The sequence below is a fragment of the Schistocerca nitens genome, chromosome 4, assembly GCF_023898315.1.
Source record: "Schistocerca nitens isolate TAMUIC-IGC-003100 chromosome 4, iqSchNite1.1, whole genome shotgun sequence".
Taxonomy (NCBI): Eukaryota; Metazoa; Arthropoda; class Insecta; order Orthoptera; family Acrididae; genus Schistocerca; species Schistocerca nitens.
The window spans coordinates 435,046,297-435,066,710 of NC_064617.1; the positions used below are offsets into that span (position 1 = coordinate 435,046,297).

At 40.4% G+C, this 20,414-nt stretch overlaps 1 protein-coding gene across 1 annotated transcript in view; it reads left to right on the forward strand.

Annotated features, from left to right (window-relative positions):
* Positions 1-20,414, forward strand: part of LOC126253286 (PAN2-PAN3 deadenylation complex catalytic subunit PAN2) — a 318,390-nt gene that overhangs the window by 129,854 nt on the left and 168,122 nt on the right. The window lies entirely within an intron of this gene.

A 20,414-nucleotide genomic window follows, 5' to 3' on the forward strand; every position in this document is an offset into this window, starting at 1 on the left:
GCAAAATTCATTGATAATTTTTCTCTGTTAATACATACCATGACCCTGTTCTCTTCACGCTTCTTATTTCTTAATATGTTACCTTGTGCTCTTTTATTACTTCTTCTTCGTTTAGTAAATTTGTCCATGGTCTGAGATGCATGCCAGTTTTCTTGTTATTATTAGGCACTCCACAATGCCTTTATTACAGTTGTTTTCTTTGTACTTGCACAAGTATGACAGTGCCACTGAACAATACTGTCGGCACTCTACGGGTCAATAGAGGCTCAACAACAAGCCAGCAAACAGAACCCCGCAGAAGGAAATGAAAACTTGCCTTGCGAGTCAATGTACAGGGAAGCAGAATGCCCAAAACAATGTAGAGACATGCTTAGGGATGAACACAACACATGGCAGATGTGGACAGCTTACAGCTGAGCATACAGAAATGGCACAAGGCGCAAGCAAGGTCCAAGTGGCTGATCTCAGCACTAGAACTGCCCCACCCTGCTTACCATTGCACACAGTTAAACACTTACATCAGTGGGTGTGCCCATACAATGCAGTGTGTGCACTTTCCATGCCAGTTGTCTGCACTAGTCTGCTGCCCTACCCACACCAACTCAACTGCTCTGTCTGCTCCCAGGGATCCTAAAACCATACCCCCCTGAAAAGTCCAAATACAGCTGAAGATGGCCAGGCTTGGATCACAACCTCTACTGCAGAACCAGAGAGAATGAGAGAGACCCAGGCAGCAGACGGACCACTGCAGGAGGCAATGCCTATGCCGCCTGCTCTTGTCAGAGGGGTGGAAGGGTGAAGAGTCTGAGGTACGAAAGGTGGTGACAACGAGGAAGCACATCATAGCAAATGCGAACCTGTACGTGGAACATCATCATGACCAATCCTGTCGCCAGGCTAACTGGAAGATCGCAGAGGTGAAAACCAAGAGAGGTGCAGGCACATCTGATTTGAATGACATGTCAGCTGCTCCCAACTGACATCCGCTGTAAACAACTGCTGACATTTGTGGCCCGCCATGACACCCAGCAGCCATCTCTGCTTTCGATCAGAAGACCAGCCCCAAATGGGAGTCCCCAGGTAAAACCACTGTGAGCCTTCATGGTCCGCGGCATGCATCTCAGAGCACAACCAATTCAGGAGACCCAGCAACTGATTTCCTCACAAAAGTTCTGCCAGACTGCACCCATTGACTGGCATCACCCGAGACAGGGTCAGAAAACTTGACATTGCATCGCTGCAAGAAGAGTTAGAGACAGACTAATTCATTTGGATCTGGAATGTACACAAGAACTGCTCCACCACCGAGGTAGAAGCTGGGTGAAACAGGGCAGTGGTCAGATACTGGATACCATTGTGAACATGTCTTCAAACTCCTGCAACACAAATTGCTGGCCATTATTGAAGACAGTGATCACACAATGGCAAAGATGATCAAGAATGCACAATGACAGCCGATGATGTGGAGAACAGATTCACAATGTACAGGAAATTTGATAAGGTGTTGTTCTGTACATAACCTCACAAGCCTGCACCAGATGTTCAATGTCATGGTTGATTGGTGGCCTGTAGACATGACATTATGCCAATGGCTTCTTACGTGTCATCCCCCTGTGTGATGCATGCAGCAACTGGAGTATGCGAGGACACAACGCTGTGGTAGAAGACCGCGTGACAGCCTTGCTCCCCTGTGGCAAGCAAGAGGACCTTCCGGACAACATTGAGGTAATTACGGAGGAGAAGAAATGTATGCCATGCTAGATCCACACAAGAAGAGAGGTGCTCTAACCTACCCACCTGGGTAGCCAAAACATTTTTTTCCAGAAAAGTAAGTTGGTGGCCATGGCTGTCACAACCTCTTGTGCTGTCAACAGAAAATCAAATGAGGTTTGCTGTATGATGTCATCCAATGCAACCTTAAGAGCCTCTTGCCAATTGACTCTGGATTGGTCTCCATTGGCAAATGTGAGTGCACTGGAATTTGCACACTGGACAGTGGAATGGTAATCAATGTCATACCAGTAATTACTGAGAAAGAGGACCAACCTCTGCAATTGGTCGGTAGTCCTATCTGGTAGCTTTGAATGAGGGCCAATTAAGGAGATCAGATACTTGCGGTCGGTGATGAGTAGGAACTTTACCCCATACAAGAAATCGTTAAACGGTTTAATTCTGAAGACAAAGTTGCCAGTGCCACCTCCTCTACCTGCGAATATCTACATTGTGCCATAGAAATCATAAGCGATGGGCTGTTTGGTGCCATCTGGGTTCCACTGAGGCAGAACCATACAACTGTCAAGGTTAAATGTTTACCCAGCATGAAAGAAGCCAGGGAGCAGAGCACAAACACTGCCTGAGGGACTGAAACGCCCGTTGACAGTCAGTAGACCAGACAAACTTAATGCACTGTTTGAAAAGCCAGTTAAGAGGATGCCGGTTTTTCGCAGCCTGGGAAATGAGCTTTGTGTAATATGGACTCTTGCCCAAAAAAGACTGCATCTCCATTGGATCCTTGGGTGCCTGCAGGTTGATGATTGCTCTGAGGTGGTCATCCATAGGAATACACTGTTTACTACAAGACAGTGCTTGATGTAGTGGCCATTGCATTGCAGTATCAGGCTGCCGAAGAGCCTTTACATATCTGAGATGAGGCTGACTGTCACGTGTGTATGTACTTGAAACTCAACCGGTCAGACATCCACTACCAACAATAGTAAAATACGTTGGTGCCATGTATGCAGGTCATCAGAGACAGTCCCAGTCCAATGAAAATGATGACTGAACGTGGCTTACCAACTGTCACAAACAGTTGTTAAATGGCCCACCTGAGAGGATAGGCCACATACGGCTTTCATGTGCGGGCAGGCTCATCGAACAGACAATAGACATAGGGCTGCTGGCTAGCCCAGTGAGCGGAAGGAGAGTGACCCCATACTGCTGGACAGCAAAAAGGCAGGTTTTTCAACTGGATCGACGGTACACCTTACCTGGCAATGCAGTAAGAACTGGTGCAGGTAATTCTCCCACCTTTTCACACACTCATCGGGGAAGAAATTGCACAGTGGGCACCTGGCTCATCACCTGCATGTCATGGGCATGAAGCTATTCCACAGTGTGGTTCAACAGTGTAGACATCTGGTCAGGTCGTACAGCTGCTGGTCAGCAGCTGCCACTGCTGCTTCTCCTCCTCCTCCTCCTCCTCCTCCTCCTCCTCCTCCTCCTGATCCTTCTGTAGGCACAACTGTTCGTGCTGGCTTTTCAAAAATGTAAGATCCATGGTGGCCCAAAATTAACACTGAAAAAGGAAGAAAAAGAAAGAGAAATGTCACATGTGTAAGGTCATCCTTAGTCACCACTTAAGTATTTACACAGCCACTAAACAACACTGGCTGCACAGGGTATTGTATGGGCTGATGGTGGCTAAGCACAAGCTGGGTAACAGAACCCAGCAGGAGGAAATGAAACTCGCTGTGTGAGTCAATCAGCAGAGAAGCAGAAAGTCCAAAACTGCCCAAACACTTGCACAAGAATGAACGCAACATATGGCAGGCATGGACGACTGATCACTGAGCGCACACTCAAATGGCACATGATGTGAGGCACAAGACAAGGCCCACTGTGGTTGAATTCAGCATTAGAACTGCCCCACGTAGCTTACTGTCACCCACAGGTAAACAGTCCTGTCAGTCGGTCTGTCCAAACATGATGTTGCTTGCATCCCCCCCCCCCCCCCCATGGCTGTCGTCTGCACTAATCTGCTGCACTAAATACACCAGCTCGTCTTCCTCCATAACAATGTCTACTGGTAGGGTACATGATTTTCCATTTAAATTTATCAGCCAACAGCAGAAAATGTATTTTCATAGTTTTCATCCCTTTTATTTTCAAAGATTCTCTTTTCTGTAGGATGTGTATAGTCTATCTGTAAACTGAAGAGCGAGCAGCACTTTTGGTGGGGGAAGTGGCCTTTCCCGGAAGAACGCTGCCACCGGCCTACAGGGGCACCCAAAATCTGTTTCCCGTTACCTGTCTAGCGGTGTAGATCGGCGTGCGGTGATATACGTCGTTTCTGTTCATGTCATCTTAGTTGCCAGTGTCAGTCAGTTAACTTTGTATACCTACTGATATGCTTCGATATCCGGAAGTGATGGATAATCATCTAGCATTGCAAGAAAATGTGTAGAATACGAAGAAGAGGAGGTATTTGCGGAGTAACGAGCGTTCAATCGTCTGTAATGTTATTACAGCGTGTATTAAAGAGGCGACCCAAAAAGAACTATAACTATAATAATATTACCAGTCCCAATCAAAGGGTGGCAATTTATGCTAACGTCAGCCTCGCGCAATAGGACGCATAAGGAAGGAACATGAAAATAAGCCGCGTGGTTTACTGGAATCGCCACGAAAGAAAACTAATAATTTTGGGAGAAAACCCATCGCTATAGACAGTTTCAAAATCATGTAAAACCTTTGATGCTTACGGAACACTAAATCTCTATCTCGGTCACTATTCACCTGATTCTAAGACACATTGCTTAAAACATGTGCCCAATAGCTATTCCAAACACTGCTGAAATTTTCTTCGAAACATGTACACTTCTAAGCAAAAAGCTTGACCTATGAGGTGCGTTCACATATTAATTTTTATTTTTTGGTAAGAACTTTATTTGTTAATCTACAGCAATGTTATACTCTTCAAAATATTCCTCATTACATACTGTACACTTACGCCAGTGCTTTTTCCAATTCCCAAAACACTTTACGAACTGTTTCTTCGGGATAGCTTATAGGTTTCTTTAACTGTGCATTTTTAGTCTCATCCATGCTTGTAAAACCGCTGTCCATTAAGGCCTGCTTTGAAATGTTTGTACCACTTGTATGCCCTTGGTTTACTCATAACAGGTTCACCAAAAGCAATATTTAACATTTCTAAAAATTTCATACACTTTATTCTATTCTTATAACAAAATTTAATGCAGGATCCCTAATCTATTTTTATACAAAACAAATATTCGTTGATGCTACCACAACACATGTAACCTTTTTGACAGCTGACGACAATACACATAACATTGTACATGTACTTTTGAGACATGTTTACGAAGCCAGTGATAAAGAAGTAGTGCAAATCGGACTAATACAACACACAAAATTATAAATTTCTGCTTACTTTTTAAACACTCTTCATGTTGCAAGAATTGTTAAGTTTCAGTGCAGTTGGGTTGGGATTGGGTTGTTTGGGGGAGGAGACCAGACAGTGAGGTCATCGGTCTCATTGGATTAGGGAAGAACAGGGAAGGAAGTCGGCCGTGCCTATTCACAGGAACCATCCCGGCATTTGCCTGGAGCAATTTAGGGAAATCACGGAAAACGTAAATCAGGATGGCCGGACGCGGGATTGAACCGTCGTCCTTTAGAATGCGAGTCCAGTGTGCTAGCCACTGCGACACCTTCCTCAGTTTCAATGCAGATCTTCAAAGAAAACTTCTACCTTTTAGTGAAAACACGAAGTAGGAACAAGCCTTAAATTCTACATATTGATTGCGTTATATGCGGTTCGTTTTACGAATAGCAATAGAGCAACATATATTCACATGAACAGCCATTCGATCTTATCTTTGTAGTAGCATCCTGACTTCCATTCTTACGTTAATATTATTTACTCTATAATGTTGTGTTTTGAAAGAATCTATAGTTTTTGTATACCTTATGGTCTTAATGCATGTGTCTAAAAATAAACGCAGCCGCGATGTATCCGCACATGGCGTCACCACAGATTTAATGCGCGCCGCAGCAGGGTCGGTACTAAGTTGTGAAACAGCCTGTAGAAGCACCTTGTGACGTAGCTGGGTTGACAGAGTGGGGACTCGCTCGCTCGCTCTTCAGTTTACCGACAGACTATAGATGCCTCAGATAAAACTAATCCTAAATTCCTTATCAAAAATTAGCAGTAACCTCACTTACACATTAACATCCCATACACAAACAGATTGTGCACACTGTCATTACTGCATCCGGATTTATTTAGCAACAGAATACAGATGAGAAAAGCTATCGCCTCATCAAATAATAGTAACTTCTCCTGGTTGTGGCTGTTGATGGTGTTACGGCCCACCCTTCGAAGTTCCCATGGTCAGACATGGTAGCCTTTTGCCTTCTACTTATTTTGTGCAGCATTGCTTCCCAACAATCCCCATAAAGTCCAGAATAACCACTGTATCGTCATCTTAATCTTTTATCAGTGACCAGCTAATTTGTTAACTTGACTCACGTTGCCAGCCACTGCTAGCTACTGAAAAACTGCCAGTGGCAACATGTGCCTCATCAACTAGTGAACCATGATTTATATCATTCGCTTAACACAGTTCACTTCTCTGCAGTGGTCCACAGTGAAGATTTATAGTAATAGAAATGGTTGTTTGTTGATAAATGACAGTATCAAATTTTGGAACATATTTCACAACAAATTTTTGGCTCATGATCACCTCTTTCAGTAGTTAAACAATCTTGAAATAAGAAATTTCCTAATTACCAGAGAATCATTTTGTACTAGTGTATTTTGGTGGTCAGGCAATAAATTTTTATTGTGACAGGTCTCTAATATTAATTTTGGTAAGTATCAAGCTATTGAGAGCTCAAAGCTTTGAAAATTTTTCTGCCCATTCACTTTTAGAGCAAGAGAAAAATGACTGCGTAAGCTCTCTGTTCTCTCTTACCTTACTCCCGTGTATGTGAGATACACAATGGAGGCAACAGAATTACTTCAATCTACACCAAATATTGGTACTCCCCAAGGACGCAACAGGTTGTCATGAGAATAACACATCTTCCATCCAGTGATTTCTTCTTTAGTTCTCCAACTATCTCATTTACATTCATTTATAAAAGAAATACTACTATTTTTGTTCCAAGAAATAAGGAAAGGGCATAAAACGAAATAAAATTAACAAGCATTAAGTTCTTAATCTGCCCCCCTGAACCATAGATCTTGCCGTTGTTGGGGAGGCTTGCTTGCCTCAGCAATACAGATGGCCATACCGTAGGTGCAACCATAACGGAGGGGTATCTGTTGAGAGGCCAGACAAACGTGTGGTTCCTAAAGAGGGGCCGCAGCCTTTTCAGTAGTTGCAGGGGCAACAGTCTGGATGATTGACTGATTTGGCCTTATAACACTAACCAAAACAGCCTCGCTGTGCTGGTACTGCCAACGGCTGAAAGCAAGGGGAAACCACAGCCGTAATTTTTCCCGAGGGCACGCAGCTTTACTGTATGGTTAAATGATGATGGCGTCCTCTTGGGTAAAATATTCCGTAGGTAAAATAGTCCCCCATTTGGATCTCCGGGCGGGGACTAGTCAAGAGGATGTCGTTATCAGGATGAAGAAAACTGGCATTCTACGGATTGGAGTGTGGAATGTCAGATCCCTTAATTGGGCAGGTAGGTTAGAAAATTTAAAAAGGGAAATGGATAGGTGGAAGTTAGATATAATGGGAATTAGTGAAGTTCGGTGGCAGGAGGAACAAGACTTTTGGTCAGGTGAATACAGGGTTATAAATACCAAATCAAATAGGGGTAATGCAGGAGTAGGTTTAATAATGAATAAAAAAATAGGAGTGCGGGTAAGCTACTACCAACAGCATAGTGAACACATTATTGTGGCCAAGATAGACACGAAGCCCATGCCTACTACAGTAGTACAAGTTTATTTGCCAACTAGCTCTGCAGATGATGAAGAAATTGATGAAATGTATGATGAGATAAAAGAAATTATTCAGGTAGTGAAGGGAGACGAAAATTTAATAGTCATGGGTGACTGGAATTCAAGAGTAGGAAAAGGGAGAGAAGCAAAACATAGTGGGTGAATATGGATTGGGGGAGAGAAATGAAAGAGGAAGCCGTCTGGTAGAATTTTGCACAGAGCATAACTTAATCATAGCTAACACTTGGTTCAAGAATCATAAAAGAAGGTTGTATACATGGAAGAATCCTGGAGATACTAGAAGGTATCAGATAGATTATATAATGGTAAGGCAGAGATTTAGGAACCAGATTTTAAATTGTAAGACATTTCCAGGGGCAGATGTGGACTCTGACCACAATCTATTGGTTATGAACTGTAGATTAAAACTGAAGAGAAAAGGTGGGAATTTAAGGAGATGGGACTTGGATAAACTGACTAAACCAGAGGTTGTACAGAGTTTCAGGGAGAGCATAAGGCAACAATTGACAGGAATGGGGGAAAGAAATACAGTAGAGGAGGAATGGGTAGCTCTGAGGGGTGAAGTAGTGAAGGCAGCAGAGGATCAAGTAGGTAAAAAGACGAGGGCTAGTAGTAGAAATCCTTGAGTAACAGAAGAAATATTGAATTTAATTGATGAAAGGAGAAAATATAAAAACGCAGTAAATGAAGCAGGCAAAAAGGAATACAAACGTCTCAAAAATGAAATCGACAGGAACTGCAAAATGGCTAAGCAGGGATGGCTAGAGGACAAATGTAAGGATGTAGAGGCTTATCTCACTAGGGGTAAGATAGATACTGCCTACAGGAAAATTAAAGAGACCTTTGGAGAAAAGAGAGCCACTTGTATGAATATCAAGAGTGTTGATGGAAACCCAGTTCTAAGCAAAGAAGGGAAAGCAGAAAGTTGGAAGGAATATATAGAGGATCTATACAAGGGCGATGTACTTGAGGACAATATTATGGAAATGGAAGAGGATGTAGATGAAGATGAAATGGGAGATACAATACTGCGTGAAGAGTTTGACAGAGCACTGAAAGACCTGAGTCGAAACAAGGCCCCGGGAGTAGACAACATTCCATTGGAACTACTGACGGCCTTGGGAGAACCAGTCCTGACAACACTCTACCATCTGGTGAGCAAGCTGTATGAGACAGGCGAAATACCCTCAGACTTCAAGAAGAATATAATAATTCCATTCCCAAAGAAAGCAGGTGTTGACAGATGTGAAAATTACCGAACAATCAGCTTAATAAATCACAGCTGCAAAATACTAACGCAAATTCTTTACAGACAAATGGAAAAACTGGTAGAAGCCGACCTCGGCGAAGATCAGTTTGGATCCCGCAGAAATATTGGAACACATGAGGCAATACTGACCCTATGACTTATCTTAGAAAATAGATTAAGGTAAGGCAAACCTACATTTCTAGCATTTGTAGACTTAGAGAAAGCTTTTGACAATGTTGACTGGGATACTCTCTTTCAAATTCTAAAGGTGGCAGGGGTAAAATACAGGGAGCGAAAGGCTATTTACAATTTGTACAGAAACCAGATGGCAGTTATAAGAGTCGAGGGGCATGAAAGGGAAGCAGTGGTTGGGAAGGTAGTGAGACAGGGTTGTAGCCTCTCCCCAATGTTATTCAATCTGCATATTGAGCAAGCAGTAAAGGAAACAAAAGAAAAATTCGGAGTAGGATTTAAAATCCATGGAGAAGAAATAAAAACGTTGAGGTTCGACGATGACATTGTAATTCTGTCAGAGACAGCAAAGGACTTGGAAGAGCAGTTGAACGGAATGGACAGTGTCTTGAAAGGAGGATATAAGATGAACATCAACAAAAGCAAAACAAGGATAATGGAATGTAGTCGAATTAAGTCGGGTGATGCTGAGGGAATTAGATTAGGAAATGAGACACTTAAAGTAGTAAAGGAGTTTTGCTATTTGGGGAGCAAAATAATTGATGATGGTCGAAGTAGAGAGGATATAAAATGCAGACTGGCAATGGCAAGGAAAGCGTTTCTGAAGAAGACAAATTTGTTAACATCGAGTATAGATTTAAGTGTCAGGAAGTCGTTTCTGAAAGTATTTGTATGGATTTTAGCCATGTATGGAAGTGAAACATGGACAATAAATAGTTTGGACAAGAAGAGAATAGAAGCTTTCAAAATGTGGTGCTACAGAAGAATGTTGAAGATTAGGTGGGTAGATCACATAACTAATGAGGAGGTATTGAACAGAATTGGGGAGAAGAGGAGTTTGTGGCACAACTTGACTAGAAGAAGGGATCGGTTGGTAGGACATGTCCTGAGGCATCAAGGGATCACAAATTTAGCGTGGAGGGTAAAAACCATAGAGGGAGACCAAGAGATGAATACACTTAGCAGACTCAGAAGGATGTAGGTTGCAGTAAGTACTTGGAGATGAAGCAGCTTGCACAGGATAGAGTAGCATGGAGAGCTGCATCAAACCAGTCACAGGACTGAAGACAAGAAGAACAACAACAACAATAACAAGTTCTTATGATGTATGATCTATTTTAAATAATTAAATCCATCTCTGAAAATTATCATGAACATTTTCTATCTATCTACACTCTCGCCACCACAGAGATATTGGATTAAAGCTGTATTGATGTTTGTAAGAAACTCATTTCACCACAATAAACAATTTATTTATATTCAGTTGAAAGTAGAGTGGCTTAGTAGGTAAGGCACTGGACTAATATTTGAGGGAAGCAGAGTTTAAATTCTCACCTATATGCGCTGATTTAGGTTTCCTATAGTTTATGTGAATAGCTTATGGTTATTGTTGTTATGATTTAGAAGCGACCTGCAGCTGCTACTTCTGTCAATAGAATACTGGCTCATTCCACATCCCTGGAAGATTTACCAAACATGATTTGTGAATGAACGTACCTTTCATGAGACTGTAGTCAGTGCCTTTCCCAACCGTGTCTCCCTCTCCCTCCCCTCCCTCTCCCTCTCCCTCTCACTCTCCCTCTCACTCTCACTCTCTCACACACACACTCTCACACACACTCTCTCACACACACTCTCTCAATTTCTCCCTCTCGCCTTCTCCTCTCAGAGAGTTTTACTTGAGTATTTCACGCCTTTCTATGCCATTCACTAGAGGGAAGCCCACATCATTTTTCCTTCTAGTAGTGTACTGCTATTATCTCTCTTAACCTTGAGCTGCAATGGATTGTTGAAAGTAAGTGTCATGAGCAAATAAATGTACTGTGAGATTGTGGCTAATATTCCCTTATATTTAAACATATGCCTGCAATATGTACATGTGTAAATTCAATGTGTAATTCTAATTGATTTCTTATGTACAAAGAGTATTTTTTACCTAAGTGAGGAGTTTACTCTGTAATGTCAAAATTGGCTATTATTCTTATGGAAAAAAATAGCAGAATCTAAACACAGCTTCCCATTAATGTCCTGTATCTGTTGTAACTGCAATCTGGTTACTGTAAGAGTTGTAAATAACCTGTTTGGTAGAAGAGGCATTTTTAACGTACAGAACTGTGTGAACTTTGTATTTCAAAATTTGAAGTTAGTCCATGTGTGCGAAACCAATTAATAAATTAAACAAAAACATCATTTTCTATTTTTCCAGTGGCTGCTTCTTTGATTAGCTTGACAGTACAAACATTGAGAAGAGCAATGGTTTTACATTGTGATACAGTTTTGTTGTTTTCAGTCCTCAGGCTGGTTTCATTCAGCTCTCCACACAACTTTCTCCTGTATTCATATCTGAATAACTACTGCAACCTTATTGTATCCACACGTAGATCCATCTACAATTTTTACCCTCCATGCTTCCCTCCATTACCAACGGACTATTCCTTGATGCCTCAGGATATGTGCCATAACTGGTCTCCTCCTGTAGTCAAGCTATGCTGTTAAGTTTCTTTTCTCTCAATTTTGATTCAGCACCACCTCATTTGTTATTCATTCCACCCATCTAATCTTCAGCACCACATTTCAAAAGTTTTTATTTTCTTCTTCTCTGAACTGCTTATCGTCTACATTTCACTTCCATACAAGGTGACGCTCTAGACAAATACCTTCAGAAAAGGCTTCCTAAGACTTAAATTTATGTTGGATGTTAACGTTTTATTTGTATTCAAGAATACTTTATATCATCTCTTCTTGGGCCATCTTCATTTATTTTGCTGCCCAAATAACAAAACTCATCTACTACTTTGTGTCTCATGTTCTAATATAATTCCTTCAGGATCACTTAACTTAATGCCACTGCATTCCATTATCCCTGTTTCCTTTTGTTGATGTTCATCTCACTACCTCTTTTCTACTTTAATTTCTTTTCCAAATTTCTCCTTGGTTTCCTTCACAGCTTGCTCAGTACATGGATTGAATAAAATCAAGGATAGGGTACAGCCCTGTCTCACTTCCATCTTAAGTACTGCTTCCCATTAATGTCCTGCAACTGTTGTAACTGCAGTCTGGTTTCTGTAAGAGTTGTAAATAACTTTCACTCCCAGTATTATGTCCTTGCTACATTTAGAATTTCAGTGAATTTATTCCAGTCAACATTATAAAAAGCATCATCTAACTCAACAAATGCTATAAATCTAGGTTTGCATTTCTTAAGTGTATCTTCTAATGTAAGTCATAAGATCACTTTTGTCTCTCTTGTTACTACATTTCTTTGGAACTGAAACTGATGTTCTCTGAGTCTGGCTTCTGCCTATTTCTCTAGTCTTCTGTAAATAATGACGACTTACCAGATTGATGGTTCAGTAATATACACACCTGTCAGCCCCTACCTCCTTTGGAATGGAAATTTTTATGTTTTTCTTGAAGCCTGAGAGTGTTTCTCCTGCCCCATATACTCTGCAGACCAGGTGGAATAGCTCTGCCGTGGCCAGCTCCACCAAGGATCTCGATAATTCTGAGGTAAAGTCTACTCCAATAGCCTTGTTTAGACTGAGGTCTTCCAGTGCTATGTCAAATTCATCTTATATTATCACATCCCCCATCTCATTTTCACCTACTTCCCATTCCTTTTCATATTATCTTCAGCCATTCTGTATAGTGCTTTCACATTTCAGGCTTCCCGTCTTTGCACACTGGCTTGCAACCTGTGTCCTTTATGGTCACACGTTTCCTTCCATTTCTTTAATTTTCATACGTGGAGCATCTATCTTTTCTATTGTCCTGCCTCCCTCTACGGCTTTGAATTTCTTCTCTAGCTATTCCTGCTGTGCCACTCTTACCATCTGTCATTTATTTCTTTTAGATGTCTGTATGTCCTTTTGCTATCTTCATTTGTTACTTTTTTTTTCTTCATTTTTTCCTTCCATCAGTTAAATTCCATATCTCACTTGTTATCCAAGGTTTTCTGCTAGGCCTGCCCTTTTTTCCCATTTGATCCTCTGTTGCCATCACTATTTCATCTCTCAGAGCTAACCATTTCCATCTACTTAAAACCATTCTTAAAAAGAATATTTGGTAAGAAGTCTGCAGTACAAATAACTTGAAAGAGAAATATAATAATACACTTATAGAATATTCCATTATTTTCTTTTGGACAGTTCTTCTCCACATTGAAATTGCAGGCAGAAATGCACAACTATTAAGCAAAACATTTGGATAATTCATTTCATTAGAATATCATGTAGAAAGCAGTGGTGATTGTATCATAATATAGATGACAGTCTAGTTACAGAATTTAACTACAAGCAATACAATAAGAGCCAAAGAATGTCATCAGAGAGGCTAAAACTATGCTTTACTCCACTAAAATAAGTAGCTGCCAGAACAAAATTAAAACTACATGGTCATCAGGACAGATTGTTGGTTCTCATCTTACCAGATCTGTCACCAGGGTTGCTTACTTTACTTATTTCCTGTTATTTGTATGCAGAGCATAGGGCTTCGACAAAGCTCTGCCAGCACACTCGATTTCAGGTGAGAATCTTCAGCTCTACTAATGTTTTCCCTTCCTCCACTTTTCTCCTCCATGATGTGCTTGGTCTTCCTCATAATCTTTTACCCTCTCCATGATGTGCTTGGTCTTACTCATAATCTTTTACCCTGTGGATTTCAGCGGGGAATTCTCTACAGTATCCTGGCTTATTCAGGTAGTGTGTCCAATCCAGGCCCACTTCCTTTTCTTGATTTGGATGTGATAGGTTCTTCTCTAGTTCAATTCCAAAGGTCTTTGTTGGGTATCATATTTGGCCAAACGATTTTAAGAATTTTCCTAAGACATTTGTTAAGGAAGATTTGCAAACTCTTGGTGCACCGTAATTGCTTGCTGAGTGATACAATGCATTTTTCCCATCCTTCAGCAGCCTCATGTGTGGAAAACCACATTTTGAGCTGTAGTCAAGCTGACTTCATGCAATGTTACTTCCAACTTTCTGTGCATGACTGAAAGACCTCTGGCAACATCCTTTTGCACTTTCATTCATTTTGTCTGAGTTTGTTACGTTATTTTACTTTATCTGTATCGTCCTTAAGTTTAAACAATAGAAACTCCAGGTAGGAACATCAACAATGTAAGAAAAGATAGATTGCTACTTATTGTAAAGAAGACATATCAAGTTGCAGACAGGCACAATTAAAATACACTCACATATAGCTTTTGGTCACTGCCTTCGTCAGTAAAGAGGACACACAGACAATGTTTACATACACATGCAAGCAAGCACACCTCACGCACACGATGGCCGTGTGCGTGAGGTGTGCGTACTTACTTGCTATTGTGTGTGTTTGTGTGTGTGTGTGTGTGTGTGAGAGAGAGTGAGTGCGCGTGCATGCATGTATTTGTGCGCATGTGTGAGAGTGAATGTTGTGTGTGCATCCTCTTTACTGATGAAGGCTGTGACCAAAAGCTATATGTGAGTGTCTTTTAATCGTGCCTGTCTACAACTTGACATGACTTGTTTACGGTAAGTAGCAATCTATCTTTTCCTACATTCTTAAGTTCTTCAGAACAGTGTTTCCATCCATTAGTTGGGCTTCACAGACAGTCGATACCCTCCAAACCTACTCTGTAAACAGATCCCTGTGTCACCTCCATATATATATACTCCTGACTCTCCAATTACTCCCTTGAACCAGCTGCTAAGGAGCATGCTTCTCATTATCCATTATCATTTCGGACTCTAACAATGTAACCACATTAATCACAAGTTTTTCGACTACCTATCATCATGCCTGGAAATAAGAAATGTCCTTCCCACTATTATGCGTACCCACACACCCACCCCTCAAAGTACTGTTCTGCCAACCCACCCAATGTGCAAAATGTCTTGGATCATCTTTATGCTGTGTTCACTCCCAATGCTGTACCACATAGGTCATAACTCTGGGTGAGACTTGTTCCATGCAGAACATTTTGCTTTAGTCCCATCACAGGAATATCTTATGCTATCAGAGGCAGGGCTTCGTATGAAAACAGTCATGTAATTTACTGATTCTGCTATAACTTTATTATAGCCTTTTATGTGGGCATAACTATAACCTAACTGACCACTTAATGAATGACCACTGGTACACTGTGGCCAAAACCAAAAATTGACCACCCACTGCCAGAATATATTGCTGAGCAGAACATACTTGACTTTGATATCTGCTTCACAACCTAATGCCATCTGGATCTCCCCTGCCTCCTCACCTCCCCACCCCCCACCCAAATATATATATATATATATTCCACGTAGGAAAAATATATCTAAAACAAAGATGATGTGACTTACCAAATGAAAGTGCTGGCAGGTCGACAGACACACAAACGAACACAAACATACACACAAAATTCAAGCTTTCGCAACAAACTGTTGCCTCATCAGGAAAGAGGGAAGGAGAGGGAAAGACGAAAGGATGTGGGTTTTAAGGGAGAGGGTAAGGAGTCATTCCAATCCCGGGAGCGGAAAGACTTACCTTAGGGGGAAAAAAGGACAGGTATACACTCGCACACACACACAGATCCATCCACACATACAGACACAAGCAGACATATTTAAAGACAAAGAGTTTGGGCAGAGATGTCAGTCGAGGTGGAAGAGTAGAGGCAAAGAAGTTGTTGAGAGACAGGTGAGGTATGAGTGGCGGCAACTTGAAATTAGCGGAGATTGAGGCCTGGCGGATAACGAGAAGAGAGGATATACTGAAGGGCAAGTTCCCATCTCCGGAGTTCGCACCAACCTATCCGAACTCCGGAGATGGGAACTTGCCCTTCAGTATATCCTCTCTTCTCGTTATCCGCCAGGCCTCAATCTCCGCTAATTTCAAGTTGCCGCCACTCATACCTCACCTGTCTCTCAACAACTTCTTTGCCTCTACTCTTCCACCTCGACTGACATCTCTGCCCAAACTCTTTGTCTTTAAATATGTCTGATTGTGTCTGTATGTGTGGATGGATCTGTGTGTGTGTGCGAGTGTATACCTGTCCTTTTTTCCCCCTAAGGTAAGTCTTTCCGCTCCCGGGATTGGAATGACTCCTTACCCTCTCCCTTAAAACCCACATCCTTTCGTCTTTCCCTCTCCTTCCCTCTTTCCTGATGAGGCAACAGTTTGTTGCGAAAGCTTGAATTTTGTGTGTATATTTGTGTTTGTTTGTGTGTCTATCGACCTGCCAGCGCTTTTGTTTGGTAAGTCTCATCATCTTTCTTTTTAGATATATTTTTTCCACGTGGAATGTTTCCCTCTGAGATATATATATATATATATATATATATATATATATATATATATATATAGAGAGAGAGAGAGAGAGAGAGAGAGAGAGAGAGAGAGAGAGAGAGAGAGAGAGAGAGAAACATTCCACGTGGGAAAAATATATCTAAAAACAAACATGATGTGACTTACCGAACGAAAGCGCCGGCAGGTCGATAGACACACAAACACACACACAAAATTCAAGCTTTCGCAACAAACTGTTGCCTCATCAGGAAAGAGGGGAAGGAGAGGGAAAGACGAAAGGATGTGGGTTTTAAGGGAGAGGGTAAGGAGTCATTCCAATCCCGGGAGCGGAAAGACTTACCTTAGGGGGAAAAAAGGACAGGTATACACTCGCACACACGCACATATCCATCCACACATATACAGACACAAGCAGACATATTTAAAGACAAAGGGTTTGGGCAGAGATGTCAGTCGAGGCCTCATATATATATACCCCGCAGTCCTCCTCACAACATATTGTGACATTGTGTCCACATTTAGTAAAGAGAGAGCAAACAGGGATTGAAAGATATTCATCTGTGTCCTGTTAATTTGGCAGTGCTAATTCAGTACCTTAAAACTTTCTGGTACTTAGATAAGAACATCTGCTGAGAGTTGACAAAATTAACATGTTTTTTGCATCTAGTGGCTCTTCATTTAAAAGTAAAATACTGTGTAGTCGTAAGATGATGGTGCTAACTCATTTTATTCACTGTGAATGTGGCCCTAATGTTTGAGAAGCAGCATTGCCTATTGCATGTGCTGTGATTGTGTTATGTGATATTATTTCTGTTTGTATGGGACATTTATAAATGTGGACCCTAGAACACAAGAAGTCTAAGTGCAATTTTAACAGTTTTGAGTAAATCAGAGTTAAAGTTGGAAAAATTATTTTTATGTGGAATAAAAAGGTTAACTACATTTTTATATTTTAGGCTATTATTCAATTCTTAGACATTCAGTATCACTTGAAACCTTTCTTGATTTTCTTGATATTGTGTTTTTTTTTAATATTTTGTAAGAAACAATGTTTGCACTTCCTTTAAGGAGATATCTCTAAGATTCCTTTCCTTCTAAAGAAATGGAAAGGAAAATGACTGCAGAAGCTTAATGAAGTTATTTTATTATTATAAAAAAAATTACGAAAACATACTTTAATGTAAGGTTTAGGGTACACTGAAAAGTTCTTATGTATAAGACAATCTAATCATCAATGTCTGTATCATAAGCATTGTTGGGCTCTGATTCTTCTCCTCCTTCAACAACTGGTGTCGTTGCTTCCCTTGTCAAGTTATTGGGCAGCCCGATATAGAATGGCGGGACAAATTGGAGAAGTCCCATAAGATTGTCATATTTTTTCTTCTTCAGGTTAGGTTTCATATCCGCCAGCTGAAGAACTGGAAGCTGTTGCAGGAAGGCGACCTGATCTGGGTGGAATCATTGGAAACACTTTGAATGTCTCAATACTTCCTGATGTGTTTTTGTAAAACAGAGTGGTTGGACTTGACTTTTTGAAATGAAGAACTACTTTCCTCGAATTTCCTTTACTACTTTTGGAAAGAACATGTTGAATTGCAGGATATTAATGAAACCCTTATCTTCCATAAGTTTTAAAATACTCTTAAGGGTTGACGATGCAACCAAGTCCATCCAGTCTTTTGTGACATACATGTTTCAGGATTTTTTTCTTTTTGATTTCTATGAGCCCAAAATCTTGGTCGTATTCATTATATGAATGGCCTGATACCAAAAAATGGTGTGTCACTGTTTCAATTTGGGTGTTTCTCACAATGTAAAGCCCAAATTTGGCAGTCAAATTGCTTTTGTTCTGCCCTCCAAAGTTATCACTAAAAACACTAGTAAGTGTTTCACATTGGGAGGCAGGAAGCTATCTCTTGGCATCCTCTGCCAGCTTTCCCCTCATGCCAAAAGTACATATGCCCCATTTGGGTTTTAAGATTGCAAATGTCCAGGTTATACGTCCATAGCTGCTGCATGTAGTAAGCATTTGAATTTCTTTTGGAGTTGGCATCATCATTTGAAGGTTGAAACAGGTACAAGTTGTATTGTTATCATCTGCTTCATTGTATTTGTTTTTTATATCCTTAGCAGTTCTGCCTTTTGCAGATGTAATTCTTTTTCTGCTTCTGCAGATTTTTTTTCTTCATCGGTACCATTCTCTATTGCAACTTGCAGCCTGTCACACGTTACACAGGTGTCACTTCCGGGCCTGTGAAAACTTAGTTTGAATTCAGGGTTGAAAATTTTTCTGCAAACACTTTCTTTTTCAGGCTTGATGTTTTTTTTCTTCTTTACTCCACTTTGTGTAAAAATTGTACATTTTAGATAAATTTAAGTCGAGGTTAAGATATCTCACATTTGGAAATTTTTCATGACTATAATGGCTTTGATAATGAGGGGAGTTTGTGATATGTTCCTTGATTATTTCGATCCTATGGTAAGAAATTTTATGTGCTGGTTCCTTCCTACCCCTATTTTTTTTTTTTTTTTTTTTTTTTTTTTACAATTTTATGTGTCACTCTTTTATTTGATTTGTCTAGGATTTGAGAAAAAATGTTTTGCATACTCTGTATCCACCTAGCTTAAGTATACATGAAACACCTTTTTTGTTTTCACCTGTTTCTTTACTCCATTTTACCGGTGCTAACACAGTTGTTCCATTTAAAAATGCTGTTTGCAATTCTCAACTTCCAAGTTTTCAATATGAATTGAAAATGCTTTGTCTTTGTTGTGAAGGGATGTTATCAGTACATTTATACCGGCAGTTGTGGTCATACGGTTGCATGTCTTTTTTACTGTGTACTTTGTTTTTTGTCAACATATGACTGACTTGAGTATCTTAGCTTCTTTCTTTGTACTTGTTTCCAAGTGTGAACTCTTCTTACTTGTTTTTTTCCCTCATTGAGTCTCTGGAGGAATGGCATTGTCAGGTGGGTGTGCTAGTGCTCGACCTTCTTCTTCACCATTTTCTGGATAAAAATATAGTTTTAAATGGATAATACTAAAAAGGGTTCAAAAAGTTTTTCTAGTAACAGTAACATAATACCCAGTCCTGTCGTGGTCACTTACAAGAGTTTATTTGATTGTGCCACAGTGATTGATTGGGGTCCTTCCAGAAGCTATGTATAAATTTACAACTTTTAGTATAAAACCAATAAAATAAGTAGGACCCATGAGGCAAGGAGTATGTCATTTCGAAGATCTTCGAATAGAAGCAAATGAGAACTTTACTCTATAACGGATAGATAAAATAAATCAAATTACATGACAATTCTTTGCTGCTTGTAACACTGTCTTTGCCAGGATAGTAGTCCTTGTCGACATCAGAATGATCTCTAAAAGCATATGGTGGATATACAAAGCACAATGCAATATCGAGCTTAGTAAACAAAAGTTTACATCACTTAATCTCATTTTGCAATGATTTCAGTGTTATTTTATGGGTTTAATTACTAATTATTTTAATTTAAAATGCTAAGGTAATTTTACTGTCGATAGTTTTCAGTGTAATCATATAGCTACTTTATCTGAGTCAGAAAGGTTGTCATCAATGTTGGTGCCTTCTCTAGAAGGAACAGGCACTGACTTACAGTACTGAAAAGTTATTATTTCTTATGTGGAAACTGAAACATTGAATTTATTGAGAAACCTTTAAATGGCATGGAAAAAACTAGGCCTAAATGTCTATGGGCTGCTTGAAGTCAGAATCAAGTTGTAACATGTGACCAGCGAAACAAAACAAGTTAGAACGAAAGGGAGCCAAGTGACACATAGACCCCTTGCGCTCTTAAGAAATGAACTACATCTGTTAGTTGGTGAAGGGGCACTCCAATAGGTGGCAGCACCTGTCAAGAAATCCAGTTAGATCTCTTTACCACTCAAAAAATTACTATTTTAAATACCATAATTTCAATAAAACTGGAAGTTTTAGAAAATGTCACTTAA